Source organism: Cyprinus carpio, chromosome A8, assembly GCF_018340385.1.
Source record: "Cyprinus carpio isolate SPL01 chromosome A8, ASM1834038v1, whole genome shotgun sequence".
In the NCBI taxonomy this organism is placed as follows: domain Eukaryota; kingdom Metazoa; phylum Chordata; class Actinopteri; order Cypriniformes; family Cyprinidae; genus Cyprinus; species Cyprinus carpio.
The window spans coordinates 3,227,392-3,252,266 of NC_056579.1; the positions used below are offsets into that span (position 1 = coordinate 3,227,392).

The window sequence follows — 24,875 nt, forward strand, 5'->3', positions numbered from 1 at the left end:
TGAATAAAAGTAAAAAAAAAAAAAGAAGCTATGTTTTTAAAATAGAAATATTTTGTAACAACAATATACACTACTGGTCAGTAATTTGGGGTCAGTAATTTTTTTTCTTTCTTTTTTTTAAATAAAATCAATACTTTTATTCAGCAAGGATGTGTTAAATTGATAAAAAGTGATAGTAAAGAAAATATATTATTAGAATATATATTATTAGAATTGTTTTTTTTATTTTGAATAAATGCAGTTCTTTTTAACCTTTTATTCATCAAATATATTAGACAGCAGAACTGTTTCCAACACTCATAATAAATCAGAATATTAGAATGATTTCTAAATGATCATGTGATAGACTGGATGTTACATGTGACACTGAAGGCTGGAGTAATGATGCTGAAAATTCAGCTTTGCATCACAGGAATAAATTATTTTTTTAAAGTATATTCAAATAGAAAACCATTATTTTAAGTTGTAATAATATTTCACAATATACTGTTTTTTTCTGTATTTTTGATCAAATAAATGCAGGCTTGATGAGCAGAAGAGACTTCTTTCAAAAACATTTTAAAAATAGTAATGTTTCCAAACTTTTGACCTGTACTGTATATATATTATATATATATATATATATATATATATATATATATATATATATATACAAAAAATAAATGTTATTATTTATATATTATAATAATCACATGCGTTTAATATATACCATACTATTTCTCCGACATTCCTGGGTCAAGTGCTTACTGTAACTGTTTTCTCAAAAACAGAAAGCATTTAGTAAATTTTAGTATAGCATTAATTTGAATTACCCTCAGAGATTACGTTTCGGTTGAAACCTGTCGATTGCAACCGTGCAAGGATCTTGAAGGTTTAGAGCAAAAATACACCAGTTTTGATGAGTTTAATGTGTCTGCTGCGAATTTGGCCTTTTGTTCACAACTAAACCCAGATCATGCACCAACCTAAACCTGACCTTAACCCATCCCTAAACCTTCCCCTGACCTTAATCAACCTACTATTGAAGCTAGTTTCTTTCTACAGAGATTAAAGAGTTGCTTGGGAAAAATCAATGGAGGTCAGTGGAGAAGAGAAGTTATTTCAGCACTGTGTTTATAAGCTTATCATTAGGCCTAATGAGAACAACAACATGGACAGATTAGAAAGTCTATATTTCAGAGGAAAGACAATTAAGCTATATCTGAGGACGTCGCCATGTGGGACACGCTTACAAATTTGAGCATTTACTTCAATATGTAGCATTTGTGGTACTAAGAGAGCAGAAGTGATTGCATCTAAATCAAGCATCACTATTACTCTTATTCTCATTTTATTAAGTGATCAGATTAGCAAGTAACAACCAGCATCCCACAACCCACACCCTACAGACCAGAATATCACACAGATTCTTCTGACGTGAACCAGTAAGAAACGACCTCACAACCAATTCAAATACCTTAGCAACCATCCAAAAAAATATTGTAGCTGTTTTATAACAACATAGTAGCAAGCAGCAACATCCTAGCATGATTTATATGAATTTTTTTTGCGTCGTTCACATAAACTTCTTAAATGTCACTGTGATTTAATGGATGTTTTAACATGGCGTGTTGATCTGAAATAAACACATAAAATAAAAAATCTTGCATGAAATAAAATAAAAGTTAACAGAAATAAACTTAATTTGTTTATAAACATAACTGTAAACATATTTTACAAATAAAAAAAAGATAAAACCACTACAAAATAAATACAACTTAAATTAAAATGAAAAACAGAAAAATTAAAACTAATTTCAAATATTAATAAAAACTAAAATAGTATAAATTATATTCAAATAGTTAAAACTAATAAAAATGACAAAACAACAACAAAATACAACTATAATATTTAAATGAAAATGGAATAAAAAAATCAAAATTAATTAATATAGACTAATAGAATATTAACAAAGAAAATTAATTTTAAATGTATATAGACATTTAATAATAATAATAATAATAATAATAATAATAATAATAATAATAATAATGACACAACCACAACAAAATTCATACAAATTTAAAATAAATGGAAAAATAGAAAAACAAAAATAATTTAAATATTAATACAATCTAAAATAGTATCTCAATTATAATAAACAAAAACTAAAATAAAAATTAATAAAATCTATATATAAAGATAAAAAAATTATCAAAACACAACAACAACACTACAACTTTATAAATTAAAATGAAAATAGAAAACAGAAAAATTTAAACTAATTAAATATTAATAAGAATCTCAATGATGATACAATAACACTGATTTAAGGAAAGCAAGAGAAGTCTGTTTTCCTTGACAGATATTGAATAGGTCTCTCTTTTGAGTCAACGACAGATCAAATTAAGATAAGCACAGTTAGGAGTTAAACGGAAACCCATCAAGTTCTTAATTTCTAGTGAGAACAGAAAACAAAGATGCCATCAACAGCAAGCCCACAAAAGCATCACAACACTAGATGTTTCATAACTTTACGTGAGGAACAGACTGAAATTTAAATCTTTATTTGCTGAAAATCTTCCCTTTGACTGCAGTTCTGAAATAAATTTGCATACATTCAGATATGATTAGCGTCACTGGTTTTCATGTTTTATTAATGCTGAAGTCTTTTAGCTCAATTTTCCTCTCACAAATCTATAAATCCTGAACTAACCCTTTAATGTTACCTGGTTACCCTGTTTTTCCTCCAAACATTTGTCAATTATCACAAGTACCTGTTACGAGCCTTTCGCCGTTATTACTCCAGCGATCAGCCGTCTGACTGAGGCAGAAATATTAACTTTTGCTTCATCCGCTCCGCTCTTTTCACCCTCTAAAGAGAGAGGTCTGTCCCTACGAGAGCCAAACCTGCTTCCAACTGCAGAAGAAAGAGTGGGCTTCAATTAGTGTGTCTCTTGGGGTCCCCCCCATCCTATTACCCGCCATAAATCCTGATGCTTTACGATTAGGTGCATAAAATGAGTCATCCATCTGCACAGTAAATAAAAGCTTGTCAGTGGCCTGACGCCGAGCCTGAGCACGGCTTCCTGTGAAACTCACCTCTATATGTGTGGACAGTCAGACGTCACCGCACTGAAACCAGGCTAAAACTGTCCGCATAAATCAGGCAGTGCAGCCACATGATCACATGCTACAGGTGCACTGAAAAATATTGTGCTGAAGCAAATTTCATTTAGATATTGCTGGTAAATTTCACAAACAAAAAACTGAAATTGTATTTTCTTGTTAAAAGTACTCCGATATTTTCATTTATAACTTCAAAAAATTATTTATTACAATCTACCATTCAGAAATCTTTTAAATCCCACTTCAATTAATGATTTTTAATTAAGGTAACACACAGGATATCGAATTGCATTTTGAATTAGAATAACAGGAAGCAGAATTAAAATGAAATTATATAAGTGTTATTGTTAAACTGTTAAAATAGAGTTGAAAAAATGAAATATAAATATTTCATGAAAACTTATTGTTAAAATGTAAAATAAATTAGAAATGTTGCCTTGACAACTAATTGAATTTTTTTTAATAATAATAATAATAATAATAATAATAATATAAAACCACTCTTAATATTTCAGAAAAAAATGACAAAACTCACATAAAATTATTCAATTTTATTCAACGCACCACCCCATCTGCCCCTTGGCTGTCCGATGTACTCCGTGAACATCGCTCTAAACTCAGGGCTGCAGAGAGGAAATGGCTTAAATCAAGAAACTCTACCGACCTCAGTGTGTATCAGTCTCTCCTCTCTTCCTTCTCTGCAAACGTCTTCACTGCTAAAGCATCATATTACACGACAAGATTAAAACTGTTGTGACGCTCGGACCACTCTTCAAAACCTTCTCTTCTCTTCTTAATCCGCCTCCACCTCCTCCTCAATCGACTCTTACAGCTGATGACTTTGCAGTTTCTTCACGAATAAGACAAGAACCATCAGTGACCAATTCTCCACACCGCAGACTGAGGATAACTTCACAACGACTAATGCTCACTCGTTCTCCTCCTTCTCTCCACTCTCAGAGACGGACGTTTCCAAACTTATCCTGTCCAGTCATCCTACTACTTGCCCACTGGATCCGATCCCCACTCACCTCCTTCAGCGATTTCTTCTTCAGTCATACCTTCACTTACCTCACATTATCAACTCCTCTCTTCACTCCGGAACATTTCCCTCAGCATTTAAGCAGGCTCGGGTAAGCCCACTGCTGAAGAAACCATCTCTAAATCCAGCACTTCTAGAAAACTACAGACCGGTATCCCTTCTTCCATTCATTGCAAAGACACTCGAACGAGCTGTGTTCAACCAGCTCTCTATGTTTCTTGTACAGAACAACCTCCTGGACAGCAACCAATCTGGCTTCAAAAGTGGCCACTCAACTGAGACTGCCCTGCTCTCGGTTACTGAAGCCCTGCGACTTGGCAAGAGCAGCTTCAAAATCCTCAGTACTCATCCACGTTTAGCCCAGATTAGGCTGCGGTTCCCAAGTTTGGCCCAGGGAGGCCCTCAGATCCCGAGAGATGGGCATCTCTGGAACGGCACTCCAGTGGCTTAACTCCTACCTTTCTGATAGATCCTTCATGGTGTCTTGGAGGGGTGAAGTTTCTAAGTCACAACAACTTGCTACTGGGGTTCCTCAAGGCTCAGTACTTGGACCGCTCTCTTTCTCCATCTACATGACGTTCATTAGGATCTGTCATCAGAAGCATGGCTTTTCCTATCACTGCTACGCTGATGACACTCAACTCTACTTCTCATTCCAACCAGATGACCCAACGGTAGTTGCTCGCATTTCAGCCTGTCTGAGTGACATTTCTAGCTGGATGAATGACGCCATCACCTTCAGCTCAACCTTACTAAGACTGAACTGCTGGTGGATCCAGCTAACCCATTGTTTCATCGCAACTTCTCTATACAGCTGGGTTCGTCAACCATAACTCCTTCCAGGACAGCCAGAAACCTAGGAGTTGTGATGGATCATCAGTTAAGCTTCACAGACCATATTGCTACAACTACCTGGTCCTGCAGATTTGCCTTATACAACATTAGGAAGATTAGACCCTTCCTGTCAGAGCAAGCCACCCAACTTCTTGTCCAAGCTCTTGTTCTCTCCAGACTGGACTATGGTAATGCTCTTCTGGCGGGCCTTCCTGCATGTACTATCAAGCCTCTACAACTGATCCAGAATGCAGCAGCGAGGGTTGTCTTCAATGAGCCAAAAAACAGCTCATGTGACTCCTCTCCTCATCAGGTTACACTGGCTACCAGTAGCCGCTCGCATCAAATTCAAGGTACTGATGCTTGCCTACAAGACGACCACTGGCACGGCGCCAACTTACCTAAACTCACTAGTTCAGTCTTATGCGCCCTCCAGAAGTTTGCGCTCTGCAAGTGAACGACGCCTTGTGGTGCCATCCCAAAGAGGTTCAAAATCACTCTCACTGACTTTTTCCTGGACTGCGCCCAGCTGGTGGAATGACCTCCCGATCTCAATTCGAACAGCTGAGTCTTTACTCATTTTTAAAAAACATCAAAAGACTCATCTTTTTCACCTGCACTTAACCAACTAATACTAGTACTTACCTTTTCTTTTTCTTGTCTATCATATTCAAAAAAAAAAAAAAAAAAAAAAAAAACCCTGGCTACGTGTTCTGTACTAGACTAACTGAGACTTGTCATAGCACTTGTATACCGTTGTTGTTCTCTCGTTGATCTGATTGTTTCTACTGTTCTCATTTGTAAGTCGCTTTGGATAAAAGCGTCTGCTAAATGATTAAATGTAAATGTAAATGTAAATTTAAACTAAAATAAAAAAACAGATTTTTTTTTTCTTAAACGGTTTTGAAAAGGTTTTTCATACTTGTAAAAAACAGATTGTCAGAGTAAGTTTTATGTAAACGTTTTACATACAAGTAAACTATTTAAGTCTACTTCAAAATGTCATGTTTTATTCTATTTCTGAGTGAAAACTTTTTTTTTTTTTTTTTTTTTCAGTGTAGCTCTGCATGACACGATAATGCACGATAATTAAAGTTCAGACTGTTTCTTATACACATGACTTTGAATATAGTACGGGCATTTTATGATGTTTTTTGTCACTGCTGTAGTCACAGTTCACACTTCTTCCAATGAGTGGCATTTTGTTTTCAACAAACCAATGGTATGAAATAACAGAGGACAAGAGAAATTTAATTTGGATGAACTATTCCTTCAATGGTGCGATTGCCCAGAGTATGTTAGGTATGAATTCTTCCCGATCTCATGTGTCACACTCGCACAGAATTCATGCAGAGTCCTTCAACTGAGATGCGATCATACCCATCAGCCACTGAACAAATGAAGGCAAATATTTCAAGAATTTAGACTGGCAGTTATGACTCAAAAACGTTCACTGTTGCACGGCAGGCTTCTGCATTTAATATGGTTACAAAAAAACAACAACTTTCAACTCTTTGTTTGCTTGCCTTTATCTTTTTAACATGATGCAACATCAAGGAACGAGGAGTCAATCAGGAACGAGCCGCTTCAGGCCTGCAGTGTGTGTCTGCCAGAGGCCAAGGGCCGCAGGAAACCTCACCGCAGGGGCCGCGCAGCTCCTGATAGACACTCACGCGTCTCAACGACATAATAAACGCTGGTGATTCGTTTGCGCTGGTCTGGAATGACTCCCTGAATGACTGCTGTGCATATTAAACACAACCAAACCAAACAGAGCAGTGTTTGAGTGTTTGTGCAGGACACTACAGGACGAGGTGTTTGTGTGTTTGTTCTTGTTACTATTTGTTTAGATTTGGTTTAGGTTTAGTAATGAGTAGGGATTAAAGGGAATTAGAGTCAAACCTGAACTCACAGCATGAGCACCACAGTGCAATGTCTCTAGAGCAAGTGCTTTTTAGGTCTATTATTATATATATATAAATTACAAGCAAACACCATGATTTAAAGGAACAATAAATAAATACATTTTGCCATATTTCATTTTGTGTGAGAAAAGCAGGTTTAACATCACCAACAACTGATCACAAGACACACAAGAACTCACACTCAAAAATATCTCACACAAAGCATAGAATATTTCACATTCATCATTTGAAAAATAAAATAAAATAAAATAAATAAAAATGCATTTAATGCAAAAAAAAATGCATCTTTAATTACATATTAATTTTATTTTTTTTATTTTTTATGTATTGAATTTTGTTTTTAAAATAATGCATTTATAAATAAACAAATTATTTGATAAATGTATGTATAAATAAAAATCTAATGTATTAATAAAAATAACACAATATATTAATCTAAAAATAAATAGATTTTTTTATTTATACATACATTTATACATGTATTTATTTATACACTACTTAGACAAATCCAATAAAATTATTTATATATAAATAAATAATTATAAAAATAAAATGCATTTTATACATCATGTATTACTAAAAAATAACACTTTAAAATACACATTTATTTATACATAAATAAACTACATAAAACATATTAATAAAAATAACAAAGTATGAATGCATTTATTTTAGTAATACATCTGCTTTATTTCATACTAATTTATTTATTTATTTGTATTTATTTAATTCCAATAAATGTATTTCTTTTTAAATAAATACATAAAGAGATCAACAAGTTTGAGCTAACTATTACTGTATATCCATGTTTGTGTAACAGGTGAGGACAGGTGAGCATGTCTGTCTTCATTCTGATTGGCTATTTAAAGTTACCATCAAACCACGTCAAAACTTACGAAGAATCAGCTTCAACTCCATCAAACTCCATCCTCGAGTCCCAGCCCTGACTCAACACGACTCTTGTTCATCACACCGCTGTCACGTTACATCACGTCAGTCAATGAGAAAAACTGCACTTCCTATTAGCGGCAAGCAATTCGGAGTTGCTCCCAATTTCAAAACACTGTAAAAATCACATTCGAGGGGATGTATTTATTATTGCTCTGTGCATGGGGAGGATAGTAGACTGATTTATTGCGCTGCGATGTTAAAAGTAGGACACTTTCACAAGAGGGGGAAGTTCTAAAGAAGAAGTGCGGAGAGCTTATTTGCTATAGGCATGCAATCAGTGAGGAATTCAAAAGCTAGCCTGGCCTCCAGAGCTCTATAATAAGGGAATGAGACGGGGGGGGGGGGGTTACTGGCTACACACCACACACATGTATATCACACACATACAGACACGCACAAACATTTTCCCATTTGACACTATAAAAGTATCTTGAAAGCAAGGCCAGCTATTGTCTCTTTGTTCAGACACGGCTGTGAACATGTTTTTATGTGTGGTCCGTAATGCTGCGAGTGAGAGCGAGCTTTCAGGAGACCCGAGCTGCTGTGCTGGTCACCTGAGGCTATATTAACACAAAGCCCAAAAGAACTGGGTACAGGAACAAGATGTTTGACATTTACACACATCACAATACACCCAAATGTAAAACGCAGCTCTAGAAGAACATCTTCCTTGTTATTAAAGGCAACAGCATTCATAAACAAATGACTACTGTAGCAGAACATCTATTGATTCAGTGATTGCACAGAAATCATGCACAATATCTCAAGTCTTCTGAATATGTGTAGTAGCTTTGTGTAGCAACAGACCAAAACTGAAATCACTATTTGCTAAAAAGCTCACAAATCTGATCTGTGGATATGCAAAACATTAATACTCTCGGGCATATGATCAGCGAAAGACAAAGAAAGAAAGAAAGAAGGAAAACCTGCTATAATACCATGATAATATTAATAATAATAATAATAATTATTATTAACAAACTATTTTATTATTATTTCAATTATACAATTTAAATCAAATTAATATATTACTATTGCAATAATAAATGTACTGTAAAATACTATAGTATTATTAATAATAATAATACTATTTTACAGTACATTTATTATTGTGATAGTAATATACATTCATTAATTTTTTATTAATACTAATGATAATAAAAAATATGATTAACATTATAAAAGTTAAATAAATATTACTTTTGCAATAAATGTACTGCAACACAAAAATACAATTATTTAATGCTACTTCTAATAATAATAACAAAATATTATGATTTAAATCAAAAAGTAAACACCAATAAATTATTAATAATAAATGCATTGTAAATAAAGTTGAAATAATATTAATATTAATAATAATAATAAATATGATTAACATTATAAAAATAAACAAACAAATATTACTATTGCAATAAATGTACTGTAACAAAAATATAATTATTTAATACTACTGCTAATAATAATAATAATAATTTCAAAAAAATATTTATTAGGAATTAAATCATAAAAATGTAATTATTATTAATAAATGCATTTAAAAAAATATTTAAATAATATTTTTTTCCTATGCAGAACAGTAGATTTACAATAATAATATTTATGTCTTAAATCCATAAATATAGAAAATCTAATTCCTGACTCCCGAATCTTCTTAGTGACACAAACTTTAACTTTAATTTATCTCTTATAAGACATTATATTATCTGGTGAGTCCATTGCTCCATGAATTCATCTGCAGTCACAAACCCAAAACTCCAGGAGAATCTATGAAACGATGTTTACGACTCGCTCATTATTTCATACATTACAGTTTCCCTGTAGTCCAATAAAAATGTAATGTCAGTATAGAGATGGAAAACAGAGATGGCTTGAAAAAAACGTTTCAGGAAAACTGTCAGAAGCTGTTGCACGTCTCTGAACTTTCCTGTCATTTCTCCTCACAGCAAACCAAAGCGACGAGCGAGTACTGCAGACAAACTCCAACAGTCTGTGAGCGCTGCATACAGTAAAAAGACAAACAGTCCTGTAAATAAAGACGGCTGTCCGGCAACTGTCTTCCCCGCGACGCCAGTATTGACCCCAGTCAGATGCTCTGCTGATTAAAAATTGATCCCTTTGGAAAAATCTAATCAACAGAACAGGATTCTTTCATATGAGGAGGGCACAGCTGCTGACACGAGGGTTGCAGACCTGTTATTAACCCTTGATCCGCCACGCAAACACACACACGCGGCCAGACTGCGGCCCAGACGTCTTGAATTATTCAGCTCACCTCAATTTATGCAGGCCGCTGCTCTTAATGGACCATCCGGGGCCCCTGAAGAGCGGTCAGCAGAGGGACGGAGACCGTTTGTGTCGTCTGAAGAGCCGGGGCCAGTGGTGGGCGGCTGTCTGGGTTTTAGCACATTCATCAGCGAGGGTCACACGGGTTAATGATGCCACGCGTCTAGACGGCCGCCGCTCTTGGCCTTTGTCTGAGAGCCAGCTGCAGGTGAGACTAGAGGGCTGGGAATAAGAGCGCTTCCCACGCCACACTTTGTTGCGGTTTGTTTATGCGGCGGGCGCTATTGTCCTGTTCATCACATATCATCTCAAAACAAACAGACAAACCTGATCCTAGTGATGCCAGAATATACAACAGCAGCACATCGCTCATATTAAGAGTGATAGTGTACAATATTATTATGTCTTGAGGGCAAAAAACTGCATCAAATATGAATAAATTCAAAAATGTACATTTCCATCCATGGCGAGCAAGAATAAAGATCAATCTGAATGCTAAACCTCTGCTGCTAATCAAAAAACATTCGCCAGATTCAACTGATCTCTCAAATAAACCTTGAAAAACTTACATTTTACACATTCACTGTCAAAAGGAACAGCAGAAGAGAAAATGTATAGTTGCACTGAGATTTGAGTTCATTTTGAGAATCATACTGATTTTTATGCCTTTATTTAGTCATTAGGATTTTATTTGTTCACTATATGCAAACTAACGTTCAAAAGTTTTAGTTTTGTCGTTTTTTAGTTTTTCCCATTTTTGAAAGAAGTCTCTTCTGCTCACCAACTGCTCAGCAATTATTTAATAAAAAATACAGTAAAAACAATGACACATTATTGCCATTTATAATTATGGTTTTCCATTTTAATGGATTGTAAAATGTAATGACTTTCTTTGAATTTTCAGCATCATTACTCCAGTCTTCAGTGTCACATGATCCTTCAGAAATCATTTCTGATTATAATTACTGATGTTGTGCTGCTTCATATTTTTGCGAAAACCATTATGCATCTTCTTCAGGATTCTTTGAATAGAAAGTATAAAAGAACATTTATTAATAGAAATTGTTTGTGATATTATAAATGTCTTTACTGTCACTTTTGATCACTTTAATTATGAATAAAATATGTTTCTTAAAAAAAAGAAAAATCTTTATAACCCCATAGTTTTGAACAAAAGTGTTTATACTTAAATAATTGTTATGTGCAGCAAACAAAGCAATATTTGTCTCTTCAAATAAGAACATCTTTCAAAGCGAAGACAGTTTGTGCAATAGATTTAAACAGACTTCAATAACGGTGGCAATAATCAACACCCCATTAAATTGGAAACAAAAATCTGCTTTTAACATCAGCACATGACATATAGCTAACAAAGACAGCATAAAGATAGTCTTTAACACTTATTACTCACTTTACTCATGCGGCAATTCATGCTGGGAGCTCATAAACCCTTATGGTATATATAAATATATGCATATTCAATATGATTCAATATATAAATGTGTTTAATGTAAGGAATGTACACCTCACTATTTTTCATAATAAAATGTATTTTTCTTTACATTTTAATATTTTAATTTCTTTTTAAAAAAGTTTTTTTTTTTTTTACTTATTCATGTATTTTTTTTTTTTTTTAGTACAGATTTTGGCACATTTTTTAAGATTTAGCTATAAAAAAATATATATATATACTTCGGCTCATGTGAATACTGGTGATGTCATCTGAAATTGTTCACTAGTGACTAGTTAGAGACTAGCTCCTCGTATTTCCCATTTTGAAGAAATCTCAATGTTCACTGAACAAACAGTATCAAATTCTACAGTGAAACCTGTATCAATCTTTCTCCTGTTGAACCTCGTTGGTCTACCGCAATTTCTGGGTCACCACATACTACAGGTTCACGGTATCTGCTCTGAATTCATAAACCTTAAACCCCAAAGAGTGAAAAAGCCTCTCCCACACAACATCCTGTGATTAGAGCCCCATCGTACGCCACTCAATACTCGACCTGCTATCATCACACACACAATTACTGCCCCATCAGCACCAGCCCAACCTGTTTAGTAACCATTCTTCCAGGAAAAAGCGCGAGGGAGGGGGTGCTGGCGGTTGGCAACAGTTTTGTCGTCATGATCCCGTTGACCAAACCTGGAGTGTGCAATTGCAGCTAGTAGTATAAGCATTGCATAAGGCTTTCCTATCAGCTCAGCAGTGGGCTTCCAATTAACCGATAATATCACAGACTAACATGTTTCACGACGGATACATCAGGCCCCTCCCTACACTGCTGCCCACTGAAATCATTGAGAGCTAAATGTGTTATGAATAACATTTCAAAGGCCACACATGATGAAAATCCACTGTATGAAATGTCAGTAAACAAAGCCATCTGCCATTCATGATCTTTTTTAATGCATTGTGTTGCGGTTTTAGTGCTTATATAGTCAAACATTAGCCTTGAGAATGAACCTCAACCTACAGAGGAGTAAACATCTGTACTAACCTAAGCACTTACACTAACTAGTTTAATCGTCAGACTCAAACTAACTAAAATAAGCACAACTCTATTTGTAACTCGTTTATTCCACTTCTCAAATTCACAGAGCTGACATTTTAAAATGCTAATTTTCAACCCTGAACTGAGCAGTGGTGTTCTTGAAATAAAATGAAATGTATACTAATATAAGATGAAAAACCTAAATGATAATAAGAAATGTTGCCTTTAAACAAGGTCTTCATTTATGAGCCATTTTTTTTTTTTTAGAACATTTTCATCCAAAGTAGATTGAATAAATTAATAAATAATAATCATTTAATGCTGGCTTTGATGTAGTAGTCAAAATTATTAAAATGTAAAATAAAATTAATAACAATTAATTCGCATACAGTTTGTAAAAAATAATATTAAAAATGATAATAATAATAATAATAATAATAATAGATAATTTAAATAAACAATTTACAGACATTATTATTATTATTATCATTATAATTAGTATAGTATCATTATTGTTGTTGTTTTTGTTAAAATAAAATATTGTATAAATTGTTATTGTATAAAATATATTTTAATAAATAAATAAAATACACACACTTCCCAAAACAAGCACTCATTATTATTATTATTATCATTGATAAATAACATTGCATTAATTACTAAAATTTAAAGTTGAAGTAATAAAATTACTAAAACTGAAATAATAATAAATAATAATTACAATCAAAAAGGCAAATTTATTAAAAATTTAAATGGAAAATATACAAATAAATCTAAATCAAAATATGAATAAATACTATAATACACTGCAATCAAAGCCAATCATATTCAGAACACATTTGAGGTTTGATGTACAGTTATTTAAAATTGATTACATGATTTTGGACCAATAAGAATTCAGTGTGGGTGGAGCTACTCAGCATCAACAGATAAAATGTTTAGAATGATGATTTTGACCACAGTAGCTAGTAAAAACAAAAACATTCATAGACATGGATGTCATGTATTCAGAAGCATATGCTAAAATGCTTATTACCTTAGCTCTGTTAACTGTTTCTCTAGCTACTGTACAACATACACCAGCAATTATAACAAAAAAATCAATAAAAAAAAAAAGAAGAAATCTCTGACCTGGAAAAATATGCATACCGAACCATTGAATGCAGAATCTTTCAGCTGAATGGCAAAAACAAACACACATAAACTGAAGCCCACAACATCTGACTCTGTGTGTAAGTTCCGAGAGACAAAAGGTTTAATGTGCATCTGATGTCTTGATTTGTATCTGATGTGTTGTGTAGTAATGGTAGTGGCTGTGATGGAGTCAAGGGCAGTCGTCCCATCTGGAGTCGCCCTTTACAAACGCTACAGTCTCCCTCCATCAAGGTGAGTGTGCACATAACTCAAACAGCAGTGCAGAGGGCAATCCCAGCGGCCATGTAACAACACACAGAAAAAAAACTGAGAGGGGACACACAACATTACATAACATCCGATTTTTTTGTTAACTTTGATTGCTTTCACCATGTCCAGGTGCAGCTGAGCAAGCAAAAGTCTAATTTGAGCTGGTGTCGTTCATATGAAAGGACCACCGGGGAGGAACCGCTCTCATATTCACAGACTCCGCCTGAGAGCACACTAATCTCACAACAGCTACAACTACTTACTTTAACCTTTAACTCAATTTACCCCCTAATCAGCCTTACCTGCACATACTAGTGCATAGAACAATGACAAAAAATGGTGCTACATACTGTTCAAAGAAACAAGGTGCATCGTTTATAAGCCTTTTCCTATTTTTAGAACATATCTGATCAAAGTAAATGTAATTTTTAATAAATAAATAAATCTAAATGTATTATTTATTTAAATGTATTATTATTCAATTTGATGATATACGGTAAGCTGGCTTTGATGTAGTATTCAAAATTATTTAAATAAATATAAAATAAAATAGCAATCAATTCAAAAACAGTATATGTAAATAAATAAAAAATATATATATATATATATATATATATATATATATATATATATATATATATATATATATATATATATATATATATATATCAACAACAACAACAAGCAGCACACACAAACTCCAGCACAAGTGCTCACATTATTATCATTTTATGTTATTTTATTTATTAAATAAAAAAAGAAAAATAACACACACAAACATGTCCCAGCACAAAAATTGTAGGTTAATAAAAATTAGACAAAAAATGTAGAAAATTTGAAATGTTCCTTTGGCAACTAATTAAACGTAATTAAATGGAAAAAGTATGTAAATATATATGTAAAAATAACTTAAAAAAATAATGAAAATGACAAAAGCACATAGTAAAATTGCTAAAGCTTTAAAATAAAAATTATTAAAATATAAAATAAAAATAGTCAAATAAACGTAATCAATAAAATGACAATCACAAGCACATAAAATCACTTTAAAGTGCCCCTATTCCATTTTTAAGGTTGCTAATATTGTTTTATGAGTCTCCTAAAACAGGTTTACATGCATGCAAGGTCAAAAAACATGTTAGTTTTCTCAGAAAATAGATTTAATTTTACCTCATATATAAATGATTCATAAATGACTCGTGCGAAGCAGTTCAAAGAATCAGTCTCTCTAAACATGTCTTTTGTGTGGGATTTCAATGCAGTGATTGGTCTCGTGTGATTTAGTTGAGAGATTAATTCTGTGTTTGGTCATATTTTTCGTTTGTTTTTACTGCAGTGATTGGTCGTCGGAAACGAAATGCTAATTGCCTTGACAGAATGACAGCCCTGGAGACTTATCAATGCATAGAAAAGATTGCATGGATTGTAGCTTACCAACTCGAGCCGGATTCTGATGATGAAACGGTTGAAGTGGTTGATTGATAAGAGACTGATTCACAAGCACGACTGGAGCAGGACATTTCTCAGTCGTAAGCATCAAGTGTTGACAAGTTTGTGGTAATTATGAGATGTGATCAAACTAATTTTCTTTCACAGCGTCTTCTCGAAATGATGTTAACCACACAGAAACTTTACTGTGTTTGTGGGCAGGTAAGTTGGCGACCTAAAACGTGGGCGGACATTATGCAAATGTGTTACTTCGTGACGTAGAGCCGTAACAGAATAACATTCAAATTCCTGACGACTCGTTTCGGCAATTGCCAGTCGACTCTTTTTTTCTGACAGATAAAACCTTTATCTATCGTGCACTGTCGGCTTCACAACTTTGCAGATAGTTTGTGTTCACATACAGCTACATGACACACTGCATGAAAGGTAATAGTCGAAAAGAAAAAATTATTTAAATATAAAAGTAATCAAATAAAATTTAGTAATCAATTCACATACAGTATATGTAAATAAAATTATATTTATATTAATTTATATTAATATACATTTAATAATAATAACAACATTAAGAATATTTATAAATTATTTTTATTAAACTAAAAATGATGGTTCTCAATTCCGGTCTTCGCGTACCACCGCTCTGCACATTTTGTGAGTATCTCTTATCACTTCAGATGTTTGTTCTACTTGACTGTAAGTGCCCTGTGAAGTGGACATCACAGGATATTCCACCAGTTTAAAGAGAGCGTATGTGTTCCATTCAAGGGCATTAAAGTCTGCGAGACGTGAATTTAAATTGTAGTTCTTTACAGAGGTATATCACACTTCTCTAGTAAGTTTTATCTGTGTGTGAAGATGCTGCAGGCCGTGGCGTAGCACAAATCCGTGAATGAATGTTTCTGAAGTCAAGTAAACTTCAACTGATTTCCTGTGCTCAGGGAGTAGGGAGCAATGAACACTGTGTAGGGACCTAGTCAATCGGAACACACTTCATGATGGAGCTCTCTTCTAACGAGCTGATGATCTGAATCAGGTGTGTTAAATAAGAGAGACATGCAAAATATGCAGATACCAAATATATAATACATACCAAATATGCAAAACCAAAAAAAAAATTTTTTTACAGATTCATGTGGAAAATAAAGAGGCTTGAAAGTGCTTCAGATTAAAAAACGCTTTTAATCTAAACCCTACAGAGGACGCACATCACTTCACCCAGCAGTTATTGTACACCGGGTTTGCTGAATATAACAACCAACAGACAGTTTTTCAAAGGGATGTGAGGCTTGTGCTGCTGGCAGTAAAACAGCTGTGAAGCGGCTCCCCAGAAGAGCATTCTGGGATTAATGCACAGGTCAGAAGTCTATCTCAACTAAAGATGCTTCATATGGTGCTTTGATCATTTCCGGCTCAGTGCTGGTGGAACCCATACAGACAGCTCCTGTATTTACAGACTGTGAGCATTCAGTGCAAGAACTGTGAATGCTTAAACTGAAATGACATTGATTTATAGCACCACAGATTTCCCACATATAGAAGCTGCCGTCAAACCAAAATAATAGCTTATATTCTATGGAAAATAACCTGTCGATACGTAAACAGCGAAATGCCACCAGCACAAAAAGTGTTCCCTTTTGAAAGAAAGATCTAGAAAATTTTCAAAACAAACCATTAAAATGTTTGAGCTCAGTGTAAGATGATTGAGTTAGCAGCAGGCTTTAGCTTTGCCAACACATTCATCCAGTCATGCTTTTGGAAGGCAAATTGTATTTTCACCAAATTGATTTTCTCCTCATTGATTTTCTTATTTTACAAAGGCATTTTGTGTGGTACAGTCGTCTGTTTAAGTAACATCGGTCATCTCGGCGCAATAACCAAACCTGTGCAGGTACCGCACTGAAACCTAACAGATAATGGTGCACCACTGTGCATCAACAAAACTACACTTCCATTCTTAAGTCAAGTGCACACTACACCTTTGATATTTTGAGTCTGCGACTAAAAGCCCTGCATCACAGCCAGCAAATCTGATAAAAGAGCAGCAGCAATGGCAAAGAGTAATAGCTAAAGAAACAGTGAGAGAGCAAACAATGTGAAGTATATACTTTATATTAATATTGAGCCTTATTCATAATAGATGGACTTAAAAAAAATTGTGTAAAAAAAAAAAAAAAAAAACTGTTGCATGCAACTGTGTGAGACAATTTAGAAAATGGAAATTCAATCTAAAGCTGTAGAACTCGATTTCTTCTTTGGAAAACAAATGATATTTTGATCATGTAATGAAAGTTAATCGTGTCCAAAACTTTAGGGTGAGTAAATCATGACAGATTTTCATTTTTGGGTGAACTACCCCTTTAAGGTTTCGCAAACAGTTTACATGAATTCACATGGCTTGTGTAAGAGGAATGAGGCTTAGTGTGTGAAACAGTATGCATTGCTAAACACTTCACACAGTAGTATACTACACTGTTGACTCACGCTCTCAGAACGTCACGAATGATTCAGAGAGTGATCTGCCGTTACCTCAGAAATACTTCTGCTTTTTAAGTCCAATTTTGTGTAAAAATGCCTTAACATTGTGTCAAGATTCTGTCAAAATCACAACAAATATTTTTTTCTGGTTCATTCATCACACTGGACTTAAAAGGTCAAGTTTGGTACACTGCATTGTGGAATACCACCTCAAACAGTACACAATCTCTTACAAAACCAGTGTTATTTTAGGTTTATTCAAATACGATTTGATTATTTATTTATAGTTTAGGCTTTATTTGTATATTATACGTTTTGGTTTTCATTTTAGCTTACGTTTTAGTCATTTTTTTGTGCACATTTGTTATTTTTAATATTTTATTTTTGTTGTTTCTATTTAGCTGTATTTTAGTTTTATTTAGTGTCAGGTTTTTTTTTTGTTGTTGTTGTTGTAATTTTAGTGTTAGTTTTAGTAATTGTAGTACTTCAACACATACCTGTCAACCCTCCTGTTTTTCCCGGAATCCTCCCGTATTTTACCATTCATCCCATTTAAATATTTTCCCGTATTTCTCCCGTATTTTTAATCTTTCTATGAGAAATAAAAAAATTAAATCCCATTGGCAGTGTTTTATATGTTTGCTACGATCGCTTCCGGTAAAACTCCCGTAATTTGTATGGGCCAAACCTCATTATATGAATAATCACGACAACAAATTCCAAGGTTGTCCAGTTGCCAGATCTTGTAATAAAAGCATCTTTCTCACACGATCGACGCATACAGAGTTCAACCCATTTGTCCCCTCAACTTGGCAACCTACAGCCCAGTGATGCTATTGATATGTGTGCAGGTAGTAATCAAAGGAAACAATGACCACTGGTAGAAATGGGAGGAGAAGACTCAGGTGGTGCTCCAGTGAAAAAAATCTAAATATAGATGTAAATGTATTACATGTATAATGAGATATAGCTTACACTTCAAAAGGCTATTTAATTGATTAAATATGAGCGCTGCAAGTTTAAAAGTCTGGTGCTGCACTGCTTTGTTTACTGCGGTTACCGGGGAAATGGCTATATTCTTGGCAAAAAGTTCCATCTGCTGGCAGAGAATGAATCTGCATTTTTCAATAAGCCCTTCTGCTCTTTAGACCAAAGTCAAAAACATCCCTCATTATACGCCGAAAACACGCAGTTGTAAATGTGAACTGGTGGATCGACAAGAAGATAATGAATTATCAAACTCTAAAGATATAGCCTACACTAAGATATATTTGTTACTAAATGAATATAACTGTTTGATAATAATTGTTTAAATTAATATAAAAATAATATTAAAATTGTTACTTACAATTTTCAATGAGACACCCAGTGGCAATGGGATTAAAGGGTTACTCCATCCCAAAATTAAAGTTTTGTCATTAATCACTTACCCCCATGTCGTTTCAAACCCATAAAAGCTTAGTTAGTCTTCGGAACACAATTTAAGATGCAAGTATGCAACGTGAAAATGCTGCAACAACCAATGGGAGCGCACACAGGGAAGATCATGTGATCAATTACCAAGGTTTAACTTCTAAAGCCACTACAACATCACTTTGTTCGACTGCTGCAGTCAAGTAGGAATACCTACAGTGCAAGTAGCATGTCCATGTGTTTCAGGACGAGAGGCCGAATTGATTAGAGCAGTGGCTGGAGAGCAAGACCCATCGCGATGACCCTCGTCTCACATTTACACCCTGTCTGCGCGGCCTGAGGGAAAGCAAGGCCTCTCCAGCAAGGCCTGCAGCGGCGTTTAGCAAAACCTGCTGCTCTCGATAGGGGCACTGAGATAGAGGGAGGGGAAGAAGAGAAAGAGAGGGGGTCCCTAGAGGGCTGAACAATCAGACAATTTCAAGATCACGAAGCATTAAACCAATCCCGGCAGGGTACACTAATTAAACAGCCGGGCCCAGCACCGCCAACCAATCCCCACAGAGCAATTAAATCCATCCCCTCTAAAACACTGTGGAATCTGTCTGGGGAAAACCACGGAGAGAAAGCGAGAAGAAAAAACATAAAATTCATCTGGAGAGAGCGAGAGAGGGGGGAATGCGGTAAGCTTCTAACAAGGGGAATTTAACGGGAACGATTCAATTCGACGCTTTGTTCTTCCTGTCTTTATTTTTTTTTATTACAAAACGCCCCAAAAACTCTTTTCTTGAAGACCCTGAGACCACTGTTGTCATACAAAAAGCATGACCCCGCCGTTAATTCATATTAAAGAGTTCAGGAAGCACTTCCAGACTGGCAAAAAACGAAGAACAAAGCGCCTGGAGCTCCTTAATAAACCAGCGGAGATGATCACGGTGTCATCGAGCATAATCTATTCGCCGGCGCACTGATCAAAATCATCCCGGAATGAAAAAACAACTCCATCATCCGTCAAAGAGCTCCTGGGCGACTCTGGATAACTTCCCAAATCCAAATTACATCGGAAAAGCGCGCATAATAACGTCACTATCATCAAAGATCACATTTGTAATCCATATCAACTTCCTGTTTATTGCAATATGCTTCATGAAACATGAAGGTAATGTTTGTGATGTGTTTAAAGTTAATGTTTATTGAAATATGACTTGCATTTACACGTGATTTGAAAGTGGTTTAACTAATTAAATCATTAAAACGAGATGCGGAAATGAAAGCAAGGATCTCTAGGAGCGTTTCGTCTGCAGATTGTATGCGTGTGGCCCTGTGTGGCTGTATCTAAACTGCCCTTTGACGTGTCGAGGCGTCTCACTGGTTCCAGTCAGAGCTGATTTTCTCCGTTTCTCTCTGAAGCCGTTATGTAAACACTAGAAATGACAATTCAAAAAAGGCGACATTCTACGGATAAACTGCATTTAGATTTGCTTAGCAATGCTTAATGCACGCTACATGCCACCACACATACAAGAAATGTGATTTTGTTCATATAATACTGGGTCTGGGATGTTTATGAAGTCTTTTCTGCTCACCAAAGCTGCATTTATTTGATCAAAAATTAAAGTAAATCACCAATATTGTGTATTGTTTATCGCTGTGATCAAAGCTGTATTTTCAGCATCATTACTCCAGTCTTCAGTGTCACATGATCCTTCAGAAATCATGAAAATAAGCTGATTTACTGCTCAAGAAACATTTCACATTTGTTTCAATGTTGAAAACAGTTGTGCTGCTTCATATTTTTGTGGATGCTTTAGGAATAGAAAGTTCAAATGAACAGCATTTGAAATAGAAATCTTTTGTAACATTATAAATGTCTTTACTGTCACATTTGATCAATTTCATGCATCCTGTTTTACACATTTTTTCTGTGCAATAGTTCATGATTTCCTTTTAATAGCTGATTGACATTCTGGAGAACTACTGTACATTGTTTCTGCATGATACAGTGATTTTTAGTTCTACTTCACTGGGTGGAAAAAAGAAAAACACATTATACACACACACACACACACACACACACACACACAAAATCATGGGGTCTCCTTTATCCCTGAAGGGCAGAATGGACAATAGAGAGCTGAATTATGGTGACTGAAGAACTGGCTGATATAAAAGAGGCACAGAGAGAGCAGGAGAAGAAGAATGGAGGGGATTCAATAAGGCCTCTGTAAAATGAACAAGAAAGGCCGGTGCTCAATACATCTGCCATCAGACAGTCAAAACAAATAAAGAGGGCCGCCGTACAGGTACACAGCTCAATATGGCTTCACTCGCTCGTCTTCGGCTGCCAGCGGGGAGAAGACACAGCTATATACTCCAACAGATGAGCCATTAGCTCCCTTTCTCTCTCTCTCTCTCTCTATCTGTTTATCTATTTGTTTTTTTTATGTTTTGGTTTATGTGTGGTTTGTTGGGTTTAAGCAGACGATTATGGGGCCGCTATAAGTTTTAGGTGTTGTAGAGTGATGTGTCTTTAAATTTTTGTTGTGATAGTCATTATTTACTGAAGTGCCGAGAACATCGCCGTCCCCGAGAGTGTGAGTGCGCCGGGTATTAATATGAAAATGCAGAGATTCATTGCCATGACGAACTATCAGACTCCAGTGTGGATCGATGAGGAAAAAATTGAGGATCTGTGCTTTTGGGACATCGTTAAGGATTTAGAGGAACCGGCTTAAACAGGAAATGTCTGTCATGGTTTAGCTGTGTGTGTGTGTGTGTGTGTGTGTGTGTGTGTGGCACCTCACACACATGCGTGAGGGTCAGCAGTGTGATCTGTCAATGCAAATCTCCTTACGTGTGGTGCTTATGACTAATTCATGCAGCTTCTAGTGATTCTGGCCAATCCGCAAATGAATCATTCCTCTGAACTGATTCTTTTTAATGATTCAGTTGAACTGATTCGCAAAATATGTTGAAGTGTAGGGGTTTTGAAAAGATCTTTAACAACATTATTAAGACTCTTTTATATATATATATATATATATATATATATATATAAACATTTGGAACAATAAAACAACAAAATATGATATAACCTATAAATTAAATAAAACCAAATACCTCAAATAAACAAGAATACTCAGAAATGTTACTACAAAATGAAAAATGTAAATTTTACTACAAAAATTAAAATGTCACACAGGAATGAGTGATTCTTTTGATTTGAATTCTCAAAAGAATTGGTGAATCAGTTCCGACTGATTCTTTAAACAGGTTCAGCTGATTTGATTGATTCTTTTAATGATTGATTCTTTAAACAGGTTCAGCTGATTCATTGAACAGGTTCAGCTGATTCATTGAACAGGTTCAGCTGATTCATTTGAATGATTTTGCAGAACCAATTTGCAAAAGATGCTGAAGTTTAATATAGGGTTGAGGTTTCGAAAAAATTAACAACTACAACATTATTGAGAATATTATGTTAATAATTGTTGTAATGTTTCGAACAATAAACAACAACATATATAACCAAGATCACAAAAAAAATAAAAAATAAACAAATAAACAGGAATAATTAGCTATTTTACTACAAAAAACGAAATATAAAAACGTCACGCAGTAATGTGAAAGATTTATTTTCTTCAATTCTCAAAAGAATCAGTGCTTTGTTTCTTTGAATAGACTCAACTGATTCTTTTTAATGATTCAGCTGAACAAATTTGCAAAACATGCTGAAGTTTTGTATGTTTTGAAAATACTGTTAACAGCAACAACATTGAGGATGTTAAGAACAATATTAGGTTTTTAACTCGGCTGTTTAACCTCAAAAGAATCAGTGAGTAGTTCACTAAATCAAATGATTAAGAATTTTTCTAGAGTGTGAGCTAATTTTTTAAAATGACATAGCCATGATTTCAGGCTGTTATGGGTCTTTGGCAAGGTATTGTGGGTGGTTGCTAGGTAGTGTTTTACTATTCCAAGTGAAAGACTGGCTAATGCTAATAACTTCAGTGTAACACACACAGTGTTAGCGAGTCACTGGATTTGTGTAGTTTAAGAAATAAGCCACCAATGTAGCAAAAAAGTGCACCGTGCTATCAAAGCACATTCAAGGAGGGTTAATCCAGGAACGGTGGAGGTGAATGGGGGAAAATAAGTGTGGACAGGTATGAAAATCGAGCCCTAGGAGGGTCACAGCGATTAAGAGGCTGTTTTATGACAGACCGGCTCTCTTGCTCTGTGAATAGGTGCCTGGCGCTGAGCAAAAACCGGTTTATCATTCCTCTCCTGCGTGCTGAAGTATCCGCTTTGAAGTCTCGAGCGCTAATTCTACAGAGGAAGGTTAAACTGCTTAAATCTTGAGTCAGTTTCACTTCTCCTCTAATGTTGTCGGCTGAGCGGGAGGGGAACGTGACTCTGGGATCTTCACAACTCAATTTGCAGACACCGTAAAAGCCTTTTCTCGACGCTTTTCTCTCCTCTTTGTTTCCTCCGCCGAAGCTTCACAGAGAGAGATGGAATTTCCATTCTGCCAGCCTGATGGATAAGAGATTGTTCTAGGCAGCTCTTTTTTGTCAAGGGTGAGACATTAGGGTGCACACTTATGGAAATATTTGTTTCTGAGCACAGACGGAAGCTCTCGGTGGCGAATATGAGTTTATAATTGCCTAATTCGACACAGATTAGCTTTTCAAAGCAATCTAATGATGGTCAGTGCAAACACGTGCACATACAAGTCGATTTCATTACTTTCAATTCACATGCCTAATGCCCTCATACATGCACAAGCACTGTTTCTCATAATTAATATGCGTCGAGAGACCAAACGGTGAGTGTTATTTATAATTAATATGTTTAGGGTGTTTAAATTGTGTTAAAATTATTCTTGCATCGTTATGAAGCTGGTTCTCATCTGAAGAACCAATCAAACACATTGGCATATCAGTAATGAACTTACAATGTATGCAAAAGTCTGCAACTACTAGCAGATATTCTAACAACTTCAAAGAATTGCATGCATCTTACTGCAGATTAATATGCATCGATACTCCAAACCCTGAGCAAAATATCACAATTTTCTTTTAAACGATTTGAAATCTGTGTCACGTTTCTTACATCGTTATAAAGCACAAATGAACAGGTTCTCATCTAAAGAACCAAGCAATCATTCACATATCAGTCCTGAATCTACAATGTATGCAAAATCTGTAAACACTAGCAGATCTTCTAACAATGGCCAAGAGTAACTTTAAAGAGTTTGATGCATCTTAAATGTGGATAAATATTCACTTGGACTCCAAACCGTGGGCAAAATCTCACAAAAAAAAAGCTAAACAATTGCATCATTATGAGGCACAGTTGAGCTGTTTCTCATTTAAAGAAAGAATCAAACATTCACAAATCAGTCCTGATGTACAACATACTCAATTCTACTTCTGTAAACACTAGCAGATCTTCTAACAATGGCAAAGAAGTCGAAGCATCTTACTGTGC

At 34.9% G+C, this 24,875-nt stretch overlaps 1 protein-coding gene across 4 annotated transcripts in view; it reads right to left on the reverse strand.

Moving 5' to 3' along the window:
- Nucleotides 1-24,875, reverse strand: part of cux2b (cut-like homeobox 2b) — a 161,396-nt gene that overhangs the window by 129,604 nt on the left and 6,917 nt on the right. The window contains exons 1-2 of one of the 4 annotated variants that reach the window (XM_042761630.1): nt 3,082-3,273; nt 2,757-2,899 (exon numbers count right to left, since the gene is read on the reverse strand). The exons of 2 other annotated variants lie outside the window; for them this stretch is intronic. The gene's annotated coding sequence lies outside the window, so the exon portion shown is untranslated. Of the gene's footprint in view, nt 1-2,756; nt 3,274-24,875 lie in introns of those variants that run through there. One more of the 4 variants, XM_042761631.1, reaches the window with a different exon arrangement.